At 46.3% G+C, this 16260-nt stretch overlaps 1 protein-coding gene across 2 annotated transcripts in view; it reads left to right on the forward strand.

Moving 5' to 3' along the window:
- The first annotated feature begins 2217 nt into the window (after positions 1-2217).
- Positions 2218-16260, forward strand: part of P2RY2 (purinergic receptor P2Y2) — a 44883-nt gene continuing 30840 nt past the window's right edge. The window contains exon 1 of one of the 2 annotated variants that reach the window (XM_083737147.1): positions 2218-2600. The gene's annotated coding sequence lies outside the window, so the exon portion shown is untranslated. The remainder of the gene's footprint in view (positions 2601-16260) is intronic. The other variant, XM_083737146.1, reaches the window with a different exon arrangement.

Below are 16260 nucleotides of genomic sequence, written 5' to 3' on the forward strand. Positions count from 1 at the left end.
GAACAAGATGAATTTTAACAGGGAGAAATGTAAAGTATTGCACTTGGGCAAAAAAAATGAGAGGCACAAATACAAGATGGGTGACACCTGGCTTGAAAGCAGTACATGTGAAAAGGATCTAGGAGTCTTAGTTGACCACAAACTTGACATGAGCCAACAGTGTGACGCGGCAGCTAAAAAAGCCAATGCAATTCTGGGCTGCATCAATAGGAGTATAGCATCTAGATCAAGGGAAGTAATAGTGCCACTGTATTCTGCTCTGGTCAGACCTCACCTGCGTCCAGTTCTGGGCACCACAGTTCAAGAAGGACACTGACAAACTGGAACGTGTCCAGAGGAGGGCAACCAAAATGGTCAAAGGCCTGGAAACGATGCCTTATGAGGAACGGCTAAGGGAGCTGGGCATGTTTAGCCTGGAGAAGAGGAGGTTAAGGGGTGATATGATAGCCATGTTCAAATATATGAAAGGATGTCACATAGAGGAGGGAGAAAGGTTGTTTTCTGCTGCTCCAGAGACGCGGACACGGAGCAATGGTTCCAAACTACAAGAAAGAAGATTCCACCTAAACATTAGGAAGCACTTCCTGACAGTAAGAGCTGTTTGACAGTGGAATTTGTTGCCAAGGAGCGTGGTGGAGTCTCCTTCTTTGGAGGTCTTTAAGCAGAGGCTTGACAACCATATGTCAGGAGTGCTCTGATGGTGTTTCCTGCTTGGCAGGGGGTTGGACTCGATGGCCCTTGTGGTCTCTTCCAACTCTATAATTCTATACAAAAAAATTCCTTCCAGTAGCACCTTAAAGACCAACTAAGTCAGTTATTGGTATGAGCTTTCGTGTGCATGCACACTCCTTCAGATCTGAAGAAGTGTGCATGCACACGAAAGCTCATACCAAGAACTGACTTAGTTGGTCTTTAAGGTGCTACTGGAAGGAATTTTTTTTGTTTTGACTATGACAGACCAACACGGCTACCTATCTGTAACTGGATCTATAATTCTATGATTCTATGACATCCCCTGATCATATTATAAATTAGTGTAGTTCAAGGTTATAAATCAAGCACCGCTAGGAATGGTTTCTTTCTGTTTTCCAAAGTATTCTTCCCATTTTAAAAAAATAAATCCAGTTTTGTGCAACCAATTTTTAATTTTTAATCATTTTTTATTAATGTTTACAGAGAAAAACACAAACCTAGTATCTTTCTCCCTTTTTAAAACCAAACCAAGGCTTTTATATACATACAATAAAAACACGAAAGTGGGAGGCAGAGAAATAGAAAAGGAAAAATAAATAAATAAAAAGAGAGATATAAGAGGTTCCTCATTTGTTTGCCAAATAAAAACAATATTCACTTTGTCCAGACTATGGGTAGGCAAACTAAGGCCCAGGGGCCGGATCCGGCCCAATCACCTTCTAAATCCGGCCTGCGTACAGTCTGGGAATCAGTGTGTTTTTACATGAATAGAATGTGTCCTTTTATTTAAAATGCATCTCTGGGTTATTTGAGGGGCCTGCCTGGTGTTTTTACATGAATAGAATGTGTCCTTTTATTTAAAATGCACCTCTGGGTTATTTGTGGGGCCTGCCTGGTGTTTTTACGTGAATAGAATGTGTGCTTTTATTTAAAATGCATCTCTGGGTTATTTGTGGGGCATAGGAATTCGTTCATATTCTCCCCCAAAAAAATATAGTCCGGCCGCCCACAAGGTCTGAGGGACAGTGGACCAGCCCCCTGCTGAAAAAGTTTGCTGACCCCTGGCGTCTCCAGACCAATCCAATATAATAACCCACAGAGCCACTTTATAGAAACAAACACCTTCAGTCCTCAAATCCAGATGTCAAGGTTCCATTTTCTTTTTTTACGCAAAAAGTCTTTGACACAGGTTCACAACGACTTTTTCCTGATTAAACGTGCAATTTTTTTTTATTCTGAAATGGTGGCCTGGAGGGGGAAATAAGTTTGAGCGCCACTGATGCAAACAGACAACGCTGCGCCAAAGTGGACCGATGTTCTGAATCTCTGCAGAAGGAAGATTCCTGGGTTGCCGGGGGTGGGAAGTGAAATATGGGCTGGGAAATCCGGCTAGTTTCCTACGAAGGATTTTGACCCCGAGCTGTTTGCCTCTGCTCTGACAGCTGGCGGCAACTGGGTGTCGCGTTTGCAGCGCGCGCCTTTGCCAATCTGACTTGAGAGCGCAGCGACTTGCATTCCTAGTCATCTTTGCCCAGAGAGAGAGAGAGAAAGGGAGAGAGAGGCAGGGCAGCCTCTTCTCTACTCTTTCCCCACCCAGGGGCCAGTCTGGGCAGGCCAGTTCGCAGTCCCAGGCACGCCTCTCTGCCTCCACTTCGCTTTGCTGCTGCGTCTCTTTTGCAAACCGAGACAGAAACAAGCGAAGTGTTGGAAAGAAAGAAGCGCAAGAGCGCGCGCGAGAGAGATAGAAGCCAGCCAAGGAGAGGCGGGTAGAGGGGGGTGGGATATTGTATTTCCCGGCGATTCCTCCTCCTCCTGCTTTTATCAGGCAAAGGAACTGAGCATGGGAAAGCAAAGAGACCCGGCACCGTGAGATTCTCCCCGGAAAAAGCAGAAACTGTAAGTTTGGGGTGGGTGTGTTTGCAGGTTGCGGAATAGCTCGCGGAAAACGTCTCTGACATACTCCAGTAGCGAGGAGTTCCAGAGATCAGGCACTCCATGAAGACTTCCACCCTGCTCACACAGAAGTGTTCTCCTTGATCTTATCTGGGTCTTTTCCTTCCCTTTCGCCCCAGGTTTGTGATAACTTAACCCCCCTGGGATGTCCATCTCTCCCTCTTGCGCTATTTTTAGGTTCCTGTTTTGTCAACCGCCGGTTTTAAATAGGTTGTGACCTGCTAGGGAGATGGGACCCAACACGTAGATCAATTTGCAGCCTTGAAGACTTAAAAAACACACAAGGGCCATTTTTAAAAATTCTTTTAAAAAAGAAGGTCAGGCAATCAGCCCTTGGGGGTTCAAAATGGTATATGAACAGGTTTAGAAAAAGCCTTTTGAGTACAGTAATTGCAACATAGCTCACATTTTGCACGATAACGTGATTTATTTCATGATGATTCATGGTTTATTTATGATGTACAAGTGTGGTTTGTTGTGTTTTTTTTTTTTAAAAAAGGTTGCTGGCTGCTTCCTTTTGAGTAAGCATGAATAAACTCTGGCATTAGGTTCTTGCAAGGAGGGTTGTGACACCATTGTATTCCCCACTCACTACAACCTGCGAGGCTTCATATCTGACCAAGATTTGAACCCAGTGCTTCTGAGTCCAGTGTTGTATTGGTTGTTAAGTGTGGGTGGGCTAGGAAGCAGAGGTGTGGGTGGACATTACTTGGAATGATCCAGCCATTAATAAATCTGAGCAAAAAGTTATTCAACTGTTAACTATTTGATGAGTCAAATCAAATCCTTTACTAATCTCTGTGGAACAACTGTGAGGACACAGGCAGACCATGGAAAAACACATTTAGGAAGAATATATTGTGATTTGTATTATGCTACCTCCCTGTTCAGCTCAGGGTGTTTGGGTTTGCCAGGAGCTGTTGTTTATTCTTTTTACTGTATTGGGGTTTTTTGTCCAGGCTGAGAGTTTAAAATATATTACTTGACCTGATCAAGTGGCATGGACACCCATAGTTTGCAGGGGGTCAGGGAAATACTGGATGAACCCCAATTTCCCAGATCCCCAGCTTTCGTGAAACAAAAAACTTCCTAGTATTTGTGAGCCTGAGATTTGAAGCAAAATATACTGACACTGTTATGATCATTTGTGTGTGTGCAAAACTAGCTTATTCCTCACTTTCAGAATTTGGTTTCCTCACCCTACCAAAATTCCTGGGAACACCCATGGCTCTAAGGATGAAGATTCAGACACGGAAATAATATTGCAGCAGCATAGCTGTCAACTTACAGATTTGAAAATAAGGGACCAGCAGCCTCGAAAATAAGGGATCAGCAGCCAAAATAAGGGATCAACCATTACTTTTATAAAATACATATTTTGTTTCGTGCAAACGGCTTTGGATACCTATTAGGTCCATAAATTACCATATAGCATATATTCAACACACAAAAAACAGCAACAATTTGTTGTTGATAAAGGACAGCTGGACATATAAAGGGCCCCATTACCTTCAGTAGCTTATTTAAGAGACATCATCAATAAGGGACAGCAGCGGGACATGGCGCTAGGATAAGGGACTGTCCCGCCAAATAAGGGACGCTTGACAGCTATGTGCAGCAGTCCATCAAACACACAACACACAGCCACTGTAGGCTTTGCCAACTCAGTGCCCTCCAGAAGTTTGGGACTACAACTCCCATCAGCATCAGCCAGCACAAAACATCTGAGGGGCACCTGGTTGGTTAAGGCTTTGAGGGTCTTCTGTTTTTGTTTTACAGTTGAGGGATGTATAAATTTTATCAATCCAACAAATAAATAGATTCCAGAATGATGCGTTCTCCCACAGGTTTGTCACAAACTGCACACAGACGTCTCTGCAAATTAGTAGTTTCTGCATCCTGCATCAGACAGAAGGAATTTGAGCTAAGCTCTTATTTACTCAGTGTAATGCAAGGTGTTCAATTGGAGCAAGCCTCCTTTAATTCCCTCGTAGCATGCGCTGGAAGCACAACTTGAACTATTAAGCGCACGTTTCCCTGCTTCCCAGAAAGCCACGAGAAATGCAGGCTGCTATCGATGCCAGACAGCAGCATCTAGCTTCTAAAATTTCTGGGTAGGGCAGGATGAGGCCCCTTGCCCATGAAACCCTGGATAACCTCTGCCAGTCAGGGCAGACAATGCTGAGCTAGGTGGAGCAGCAGCCTGGCTCCTTTTCAATGCAGCTTCCCATGTATTTAAAGCACAATTGTGTTTGGGAATGTCAAAAACAATTGGCTCTCTGCTTGCAAAATGATCCGATCCAGTTTCGAGCGAGTCTTAACGCCCAGTGGGCAATCAGAATAGGCACAGGTGGCGTGTTAGCGACAGGACTGGGAACAAACCTCATCCTCATTGTTATACGCACAGAAAATAGTTATGTTGCTTGCTTTAATAGAAGGATGAAAGGAAGGATCAGATGACTCCATAGAACACACAAACACGAAAACACCCCTTGCTTTGGAAACCCTGGCTTGACCCCCCTAACCTTGTCCTTTCATTTGTTTTATCATTGAAGCGAAACCTGGTTTTGTTCTTGCGAGACGTGAATTTGCTTGGAGTTGTCACGGTGCCGTCAGTCTCTTAATTTGTTTGCGGCGTGGGCGAGGGGAGTGTTTGCATAGAAACGAGGATACCCGCAGGAACTGAAATCACTTCTTGCCTAGGACCCACGTACCTACGGGACCGCCTCTCCTGGTATGCCCCGCGGAGAACCTTAAGGTCCATAAATGACAACACTTTGGAGGTCCCGAGTCGCAAGGTGGTTAGATTGGTCTCAACTAGGGCCAGGGCCTTTTCAGTGCTGGCCCCAACTTGGTGAAATGCTCTGTCACAAGAGACTAGGGCCCTGGGAGACTTGACATCTTTCCGCAGGGCCTGCAAGACAGAGCTGTTCCACCAGGCCTTTGGTTTGGACTCAGTCTGACCCTTATGTTTCCCTCCCCTTATGGTTTTGATGAGGCTGTATTTTAACCTGTATTTTAAATTGGTTCCCCCCCCCCCTTATGTTTTAATGTAATTTTACTGGTGTTAGCCACCCTGAGCCCAGCTCTGGCTGGGGAGGGAGGGGTATAAATAAAAAAATATTATTATTATTATTATTATTATTATTATTATTATTATTATTATTAACTCCAAAGTGATAAGGAGCTGGCGGCAGAGTGGTGAATGTTTCAGGAGGAAAACATACTCAGGGAAACAGAGGGCCTCCTTGGTGGCAAAACTCTTAGTATGCCCGGATTTGCAAAATATAGTCCCCAGCTGGGGCGTTGCTTCGGCAAGTGAACCCCATGCTCTTTCACTATTCGAAAATGTGCTGGCTGTTGCTCAGATACGACCAGAGCTGGCACCAACGCCTGGCATTTGGGGGCAGCTGTTGGGGCCTCCAGTGCCCCCGGCAGGGCACACGGCCATGCCTGTCCTAATCCCACCCACTCCCCTTTAAATTCTTTCCTGGCCCTGCAGTCAGTGCCAGATTAACCCCTCTGGAGGCTCCTATGCAGTTGAAATCTCGGGGTGCCCCTCACAAACTATCCACTAATACATTTTTTGTTTGCTCTTTCAAGATCAAATCAATATTACTTAGATCTGTGGCCACAGGACCCCTAAAGGATATGGGGCCCATAGGTCAGTGCCTACTCTACCTATTTGGTAGGGTGGTGCTGGGGTCTAAACCACTGAGCCTCTTGCGCTTGTCTATCGGAAGGTCGGCGGTTCGAATCCCCGCAATGGAGTGAGCTCCTGTTGTTCTGTCCCAGCTCCTTCCAACCTAGCAGTTCGAAAGCGCACCAGTGCAAGTAGATGAATAGGTACCGTTGTGGCGGGAAGGTAAATGGTGTTTCCGTGCGCTCTGGTTTCCATCACAGTGTCCCGTTGCGCCAGAAGCGGTTTAGTCCTGCTGGCCACATGACCCGGAAAGCTGTCTGCGGATAAACACTGGCTCCTTCGGCCTGAAAGCGAGATGAGAGCCACAACCCCATAGTCGCCTTTGACTGGACTTAACCATCCAGCGGTCCATTACCTTACCTTTACCTGCCTATTTCAGCACTGCCTGAATCTGATGGGATTCAAGCCACAGGCCCCACGAAAGCCTGATATTTTGGACCACAGCTCATTCCCCCCTGCATCGGTCCTGAAATCCTTTCCCAGTCCAGTCCTGTAACCCGTGAGTCGTAATAACAGTGTTGTGTAGATGTTGCAAAGCAGGGGAGACCTTTGCACCCAAGACACTGCTCTCCTGGTCCCTTTGCTCTCTAAGCAGCTCTGGGCAGCCCCAGTCTGAAAGGGACTTTGCCCCTTTGGCAACCAGCAGCGTCGTAACCTGAAGCAAGACACATTTCAGCTGCTTATTGGAGCACAGCGTCCGAGAGGGCAGACTCAGGTTAGTGGGGCAATGCCCCACTGGCCCTAATGACCCCAATCCACCAGGTAGCAGCATGCCTTTCAGTGCGCGATGCTTGCCATGCTTCCCTACAGACCCTCTCGGGTGCCAAGATCAGCCAAGGGGGCCCTCTTAGTAGTTCCCCCACCCTCAGAGGCCCAAAGTGATGTGGCTGTCCAGGAGAGAGACTTCTCTGTGGCCCCTAAGCAGTGGAACTCCCTCCCCACAAAGGGGCGCTGGGTACCTTCATTGTACAGCTTTCGGAGGATGCTGAAGACACATCTAGGCTTTTGACACTTGAGGTCTACATTTTTAGGACTCGCCTGATTTTATTGATTGTAAGATGTTTTAAGTTGTTTTTTAATATTGTACAGTGGTACCTCGGGTTCCAGACGCTTCAGGTTCCAGACGCTTCAGGTTACAGACTCCGGTAACCCAGAAATAGTACCTCAGGTTAAGAACTTTGCTTCAGGATGAGAACAGAAATCACATGGTGGTGGCACGGCAGCAGTGGGAGGCCCGATAGATAGATGATGATAGATAGAGATAGATAGATGATAGATGATAGATAGATAGATGATAGATGATAGATAGATAGATAGATAGATAGATAGATAGATAGATAGATAGATAGATACATAGATAGATGATAGAGATAGATAGATAGATAGATAGATAGATAGATAGATAGATAGATAGATAGATAGATAGATATAGATAGATAGATAGATAGATAGATAGATAGATAGATAGATAGATAGATATAGATAGATAGATAGATATAGATAGATGATATAGATGATAGATAGATATAGATAGATGATAGATAGATAGATAGATAGATAGATAGAGATAGATAGATAGATAGATAGATAGATAGATAGATAGATAGATAGATAGATGATAGATAGATAGATAGATATAGATAGATAGATGATAGATAGACAGACAGAGATGCCTGTCCTAGTCTTCAGATTGGACCAGGCTAGAAATCAAAGGAAATGCAACTCCACTTCCTATTATATAACCCCACCACTAATTCCACGCTAAGCTAATTTCCGTTGATGCCGTCTTCCTCCCTAACTGTTTCCCCTTGAGGTTGTTCTGCCAGGATGAGGAAGGTTTAATTGTTCCTCTCTCAGCCTGGCCAGACGGTCGGAGAAGAGAGAGTGAGAGATCGAGAAAGAGAAGACATTCATTGCTCCTCTTCCCTGGGCGAGGTGGGTGTTAGAATTCCTGCTCCGTGATTGCAGTCATGGGATTGTTGTCTATCACATGACGGTGTATGTTTCGACTCCACAGAGTGGGACGTGACGGAGACAGGATGTTTGTGTTGCTATGTTCCGTGAAGTGGGGCGATTGTCCTTTGTCCTTTTTCTCTTTGCTGTCTGATGCTAGAGAGAGAGGGAGCCATGTTGCAGTTCTCCGTGTGTGTTTATATGTAAATAAAGTAGATTAGCCAAAATGCTGAGCTGCTGAGGTCTGTTACACAAACTGCAAAGACTCTGCAGATCCCTAAGTGTGTTGATGTCTGTTGGCATTGGTCGCTGTGATGTTCGGGCAGAAGAAAGCTTTTGAAGCTCCCGAACGAAAGACCAGGAGGGAGAGAACATGCCAGTTGGGCATGTGTCTCTGCCAGGGTCCTACTCGAGTGTAGGATAAGCTCCTGACAACGGGTGAGTTGAGGGGGCCCCCCGCCCTTTCTCAACGGCACAGGATTAAAATCCTGCTCTCTGTTCACAAATGCATAGGCTCCAGTTAAGTCACAGGGCCCAACTCAGAATCAGGAAGGTGTCTTCGCTGTAGGCAAGAAGGTGAGATTATCGTTATCAGCTGAGACCCAGCATGGATTTCTCAAAAGCAAGTCATGCAAGACACACCTCATCTCTCTCTTTTTAAAATAGAGTTACAAGTTTGGTGGATGAGCATAGCTATCAACTTTTCCCTTTTCTTGCGAGGAATCCTATTCGGAATAAGGGAATTTCCCTTAAAAAAAGAGAAAAGTTGACAGCTATGTGGATCAGGGGAATGCTGTGGGTGTAGTGTATCTACTGAGATTCTATGATCATTAATGCTTAAAAAACAGGTTTTCTGGAGGAGACCTCAGATGCAGTGGGGGGGGGGGGGGGAGAGAGAGAGAGAGCGAGGCTTCACACAATTTGCAGTGAATGTGCATACAGTGGTACCTTGGTTCTCAAACTTAATCCGTTCTGGCAGTGGCGTAGCGTGGGTTGTCAGCACCCGGGGCAAGGCAAGTAATTTGCACCCCCTAACCCGTGGATTTGCACCCCTTAACCCGTGGATTTGCGCACCCTAACCCTAACCCCCAGATGTTGCGCCGGGTGCGGCCGGCCCCCCCCCTGCACCCCCCACGCTACGCCACTGCGTTCTGGAAGTCCGTTCCAAAGCCATAGTGTTCCAAAACCAAGGCACGCTTTCCCATAGAATGGATTAATCCGTTCCAGACTTTTAAAAACAACCCCTAAAGCAGCAATTTAACATGGATTTTACTATCTAGCCAGACCATTGATCCACAAAACGAAAGCAGTCATCAATGTACTGCAGTCACACAATCAACCAATCAGTAGCTAAACTGGGTTCCACGCAGTCACAAAAACAAAACAAAAAGAGCTGCAAAAACAAAAATGCAAAATAAATAGCAAAAACAGACAGACCTCAGCGTAACACTCAAAACGGAAGAGTGGCACTCAAATCAGAAGCGTAACACTCAAAATGGAGCATGTTCGGCTTCGGAAAAAGGTTCACAAACAGGAACACTTCCTTCTGGGTTTGCAGTGTTTGGGTTCCAAGTTGTTTGAATACCAAGGTGTTTGAGAACCAAGGTACCACTGTATATATTGGGGTGAGACAGGAAGCCTTCCGTGCTGATGCCAGTTCCTGCCGCCCAAAGGCATTTCACCCTAACACCATCTGAAAAAGGCTCAAGGCCCAGCAACCAAACTGCGACAACTCAAGCGGCGGGGAGCCATGTGTGAACTGACCCCCGAGAGAATGATCTGGCAAGCTGAGCTGGCAGAAATCCTTCCAATACCCAGAGACTAAGGGGACAACCCTTTGCGGGGGGACACAACCTGAACAAAATGTTCCATTTAGCCGGACATCAGAACAAATAGTTTACCGGCGGAGCGAGTTTGTTTGCTGTGTCTGCACAGCAGCACACCAGGGCTTTTGGCTGCAATGCCTGGCTGGGGTGCGGGGCAGTATTAAGGGTGGAGGGGCAGCACCCCACTATTCTTCCAGACCCCTCTCCCCACAAGCTGCTTCCCTGTCATTGCAAACGAGGGGTGGCCACTGTGAGAATAGGATTCAGGGACAGATGGGTGATCCAGTTACAGAGCTCTTTTTCTTCCTCGGTACAGATTTGCGTGCTTACGTATCTTATGCACTGGTCTCTTCCCATGTTCATATGTTCTGGGACTGGGTTCAGAGCTGGTGTGTGTCATTGTGCCATCCGAGTCCTGTTGTTGAGAGAGCAGGGGCTAGGAATCTCCGACAAACACTTGCCTGAGATCAGAATTCGCATATGAAGTCCGACAGTCCAGAGGTCAGGGAATCCAGATGATCACAGAGCTAAGGGTTCAGACAGAGAATAATAATAATAACTGTTGTTGTTGTTTAGTCGTGTCCGACTCTTCGTGACCCCATGGACCAGAGCACGCCAGGCACTCCTGTCTTCCACTGCTTCCCGCAGTTTGGTCAAACTCATGCTGGTAGCTTCGAGAACACTGTCCAACCATCTCGTCCTCTGTCCTCCCCTTCTCCTTGTGCCCTCCATCTTTCCCAACATCAGGGTCTTTTCCAGGGAGTCTTCTCTTCTCATGAGGTGGCCAAAGTCTTGGAGCCTCAGCTTCAGGATCTGTCCTTCCAGTGAGCACTCAGGGCTGATTTCCTTCAGAATGGATCGGTTTGATCTTCTTGCAGTCCATGGGACTCTCAAGAGTCTCCTCCAGCACCAGAATTCAAAAGCATCAATTCTTCAGCAATCAGCCTTCTTTATGGTCCAGCTCTCACTTCCATACATCACTACTGGGAAAACCATAGCTTTGACTATACAGGCCTTTGTTGGCAAGGTGATGTCTCTGCTAGTAATAATAATAATAAATTTATACCCTGCACATCTGGCTGGGTTTCCCCAGCCACTCTAGGTGGCTTCCAACAAAAGATTAAAAATACATTAATATATCAGTCATTAAAAAGCTTCCCTAGGCATGTCTGCCTTCAGATGTCTGCTAAATATCAGATAGTTGTTTATTCCCTTGACATCTGATGGGAGGGCGTTGCAAAGGGCGGGTGCCACCACCAAGAAGGCCTCCTGCCTGATTCCCTGTAACCTCACTTCTCACAGTGAGGGAACCGCCAGAAGGCCCTCGGAGCCGGACCTCCATGTCCGGGCTGAATGATGGGGGTAGAGACGCTCCTTCAGGTATACTGGGCCAAGACCGTTTAGGGCTTTCAGGTCAGCACCAAGACTTTGAATTGTGCTTGGAACGTACTGGGAGCCAATGTAGGTCTTTCAGGACTGGTGTTATATGGGCTTGGCAGCCACTCCCAGTCACCAATCTAGCTGCTGCATTCTAGCTGCAGCAAGGTAGGGCCAAGAATCACAGGCGTTGTTTCCAGTGCTTGACTGTTTCAGAAGGCTGGAGCCATCTGATTCCCATTAGTGCCTTCTCATAGAGTTGGAAGGGACTCAAAGGCCATCTAGTCCCACCCCCTGCAGTGCAGAAATCTCAGCTAAAGCATCCATGACTGATGGCCATCCAACCTCTGCTTAAAAACCTCCAAGGAAGGAGAGTCCACAACCTCTGGAGGGTGAAGCCTGATCAGCTGCAGATGGAGTCACTCTGCCATCTCCTCCTTCAGGCTGGTGTTCAGCAGGTGAAGCTGACCCCTGGCCCATGACTGTGTCCTTCACCCCTTAGGGCAGCGGTTCTCAACCTGTGCGTCCCCAGATGTTGTTGGACTACAACTCCCATCATCCCTGAGCTCTGGCCTTGCTAGCTAGGGGTGATGGGAGTTGTAGTCCCACAACATCTGGGGACCCACAGGTTGAGAAAGGCTGCCTTAGGGTCTCTGCATGTGTTTCCGCTTTCTGCAGCAGCGGCCGGTGGTATCTACAGGCCTGGCCCACTTCCATCTCTCAACTCTTCTCCTCGGATCGGCAGCTATTTAAGAGTCTGTTTTGCAGGTGGTTTTGCAGTAATCAGAGCAGAGGTCTCTGCATGTGTGCACTGAAGGAGGAGCTGGCAAAAATCAAGGACTCAAAACATTTCTAGTTTTCAAGGAACCTTTACGACCTTGTTAAAACCTCAGGGAGGACAAAGGGTGAAAATCAGAATATATTATAGTTAGTGGTGGGAACTCACCCTTCCTGGCAGGCTACATAGGGAAACTGCCTTAAACTGGTCTATCTAGCCCCATATTGTCCGCACTGACTGGCAGCAGCTCTCCAGGATTTCAGATAGGGCTGCCACCTCCTACTTACCAGACTCAGATCTGCAAAGCGGTAGCTTTATGTAGCTCCAGACCCATACCCTGTTCCTATAGGTTATGTGGAGGACTCCCTGGGCCTGAATGGGGCAACTGTCCTCCTGAAGGACCAGGTGGGCAGCCTGGGAGTCATTCTGAACTCACAGCTGTCCATGGAGGCGCAGGTCAATTCTGTGTCCAGGGCAGCTGTTTATCAGCTCCATCTGGTACGCAGGATGAGACCCTCCCTGCCCACAGACTGTCTTGCCAGAGTGGTGCATGCTCTATTTATCTCCCGCTTGGACTACTGCAATGCGCTCTACATGGGGCTACCTTTGAAGGTGACCTGGAAACTACAGCTAATCCAGAACACGACAGCTAGACTGGGGACTGGGAGTGCCCGCCGAGACCATATAACACTGGTTTTGAAAGACCTACATTGGCTCCCAGTACATTTCCGAGCACAATTCAAAGTTCTGCCCGGACACTGAGGTCCAGTGCCGAGGGTCTTCTGGTGGTTCCCTCACTGCGAGAAGCCGAGTTACAGGGAACCAGGCAGAGGGCCTTCTCAGTGGTGACGCCCGCCCTATGGAACGCCTTCCCATCAGATGTCAAGGAAATAAACAACTACCTGACTTTTTGAAGACATCTGAAGACAGTCCTGTTTAGGGAAGTTTTTAATGTGTGATGTCTTACAGTATTTTAATATTTTTTTGGAAGCCGCCCAGAGTGGCTGGGGAAACCCAGCCAGATGGGCGGGGTATAAATAAATAATAATAATAATAATAATAATAATAATAATAATTATAGGGACACTGAGGAATTTCTCTCAGAGCTGAGGATAATGATGATTTCAGTTTATTTCCACCTTTCTTCCAAATACCAACCATTTAAACAAGCATTCTCAAAAGAACTTAAAAGCATTCCAAACACAGTTTAAAAACATTCACCCAGTGGTTTCACAGGGTTGCCAGGAACAGTATATTTCAGCCATCAAATGTCTGGGTAAACAGGAATGTATTAAAATTCCTTCTGTGAGACAGCAATGAAGGAGGCAGACACACCTCACAAGGCAGGGCATTTGGGAAACAAGGAGCCACTGCCGAAAAGACCCTGTCATTGCTCAATGCCAGCCAGGCAACCCACAATAGTGTCACCACCAGCAAGGCCTTGCCTGATGACTGTAGGGCCTCTAGTTGCCTTGGCAAACTACAGTTCATAAACAAGGTTTGGTTTGTGTAGAAATGAACTTTGTTTGTCCCCGGCTGTTAATAAGTGGCCTGGTCCTGACTCTTCTGTTGGCCCAAATCCAGATGTCCTCAGCAACTCCTGGAGAGACTCTTCTTACCGTGCATGTTCAGATCTTACGGCAAAAGTGTCCTTTTCCCAGTTTCTCTCTCATAGCAAGCTGACTTGTCGTAACCCAAACTCCTGGTTCAGTCAGCTCCCCATTGTCTCATACCCTCCAACATTTCTCCAATGAAAATAGGGAATCAAATGAAAACAGTTTTGGAATTTGGAATATGTAGTACAGTGATACATAATTTTTAAAAAGCTTACTATAAATGTTGTTTTCTGCTGTTTGAGGCTATGATATAAATTTTCACCTTGATTTTTTGTATATCATAGTGAGATATTTCTGGGTCTAGCTCTGATAATGTGTTATTCTTAATATATACTAATAGTAAGATCTGCACCATAAACTTCCCCACTGAAGTCAGGACGGTGGCTAGCAAGGCAACTACTGCTTTCCAGCAAATATTTATTTTAACTGACTTCCTTTCAATATTGTCTTATCGAAGGATGTACCGCTATTCGCTTTTGCAACAAAATCTGTGTTGTGATGCTGGCCAAATGTCATTTCAACTGGGTTTGCAAAGAGATGTTTCTGAAAGCCTGTCTGTTGGACGTCTTCCCACCCACCTGCATACAAAATATAACACTATACATTGCAAATAATAGTAATTTGAAAAGAATTGCCAGAAGAAATGTTTTTAAAGAGAGAAAGGGGGAGGGGGGAGAATCTCAGGTCTGCAGTCCCATGAAGTTGAGAGGACAAAGATAACACGCCATATGCATGCAGTAAAAGTGTTAAGCTAAAAAGGTACACGTCATTACAATCTTGGTGGGACACCTAAGTATTCAGACCCAAGCCCGCCCACCATTCAATGGAATAATTTCCTCCGAATTGGCAAATCGCCCCAGAAAACCATGCAACTGTACAAAATCACTGTGTCTTAAGCTGTACTGCGATTGCTTTGCCAATGGTGAGTTCTGCTGCAACTGCACAAATTGCTATAACAATCTGGACCATGAAAATGACAGACAGAAAATAGGGACATCCTAAAAAGCAGAGACATCACCTTGCCAACAAAGGTCCGTATAGTTAAAGCTCTGGTTTTCCCAGTAGTGATGTATGGAAGTGAGAGCTGGACCATAAAGAAGGCTGATCACCGAAGAATTGATGCTTTTGAATTATGGTGCTGGCTCTTGAGAGTCCCATGGACTGCAAGAAGATCAAACCTCTCCATTCTGAAGGAAATCAGCCCTGAGTGCTCACTGGAAGGACAGATTGTGAAGCTGAGGCTCCAAGACTTTGGCCACCTCATGAGAAGAGAAGACTCCCTGGGAAAGACCATGATGTTGGGAAAGATGGAGGGCACAAGGAGGAGGGGACGACAGAGGACGAGGTGGTGGGATGGTGTTCTCGAAGCTACGAACATGAGTTTGACCAAACTGAGGGAGGCAGTGGAAGACAGGAGTGCCTGGCGTGCTCTGGTCCAGGGGTCACGAAGAGTCGGACACCACTAAACAACTGAACAACATAAAGGAAAAACAGGATATTCCAGGATAAAATCAGAAACCGGGACATCTTCTGTAAATCCAGTACTGTCCCTGAAAAATAGGGACACTGGGAGGGTCTCATGTCTGAGCAGTTGCTGTCCAGGGGTTTAGGACAGGATTCTGTCCCATCCCCAAATGGATATGTTGGATACTGAACCTGCGGCCTTTTGCATGAAAAACACATAGAAAGCTGTCTTATATTGAGTCAATTGGTCCATCTAACTCAATATTGTCTACACCGACTGGCAGCTGTTCTCCAGGGTTTCTGGCAGATGGTCTCTTCCAGCCCACCTGGAGATAGCAAGGAATGAACTGAGACCTTAAGTAGATAAGGAGAGTGCTGCATCTGGATCAGGCCAGCAGCCCATCTCTTCCAGCATCCTGTACTCACAGCGGCCGACCACTTCACCCAGATATTCTGCTTCTCAGCCCATCTTAACAATCTTATTAGGAAAATGAAAGAAATAGAAAGCTTCCTTTCTGACATTTCCCCGCAAGCCGAAACCACTTCTTTATGTGGTCAGCTCTTCTAATCAGCCGTATCACTTAGAAAATCCACAAATGTCTGCTAAATCGAAATGTTTCTGAAAGCCTTTGTTAAAAGAAAGCATATTAGTAAACTGAAAAGCACCTCTTTTTTCACGTTGCGCAAAGACATCCATGCGTACTGACTGCTTTGAACAGTTTGAAATCTATCAGGTAAATAAAAACAGTCGGAAACATCTAGCAGGTTCCAATTAACCCTAACCCTAACCCTAATCCCAACTCTAACCCCAACCCTAACCCCAAACCTAATCCCAACTCTAACCCCAATCCCAACTCTAACCTCTACCCTAAACCTAAACCTAAATCTAATCCCAAC

The sequence above is a fragment of the Podarcis gaigeae genome (genome assembly GCF_964106915.1).
Source record: "Podarcis gaigeae genome assembly, chromosome: 4".
NCBI classification, from domain to species: domain Eukaryota; kingdom Metazoa; phylum Chordata; class Lepidosauria; order Squamata; family Lacertidae; genus Podarcis; species Podarcis gaigeae.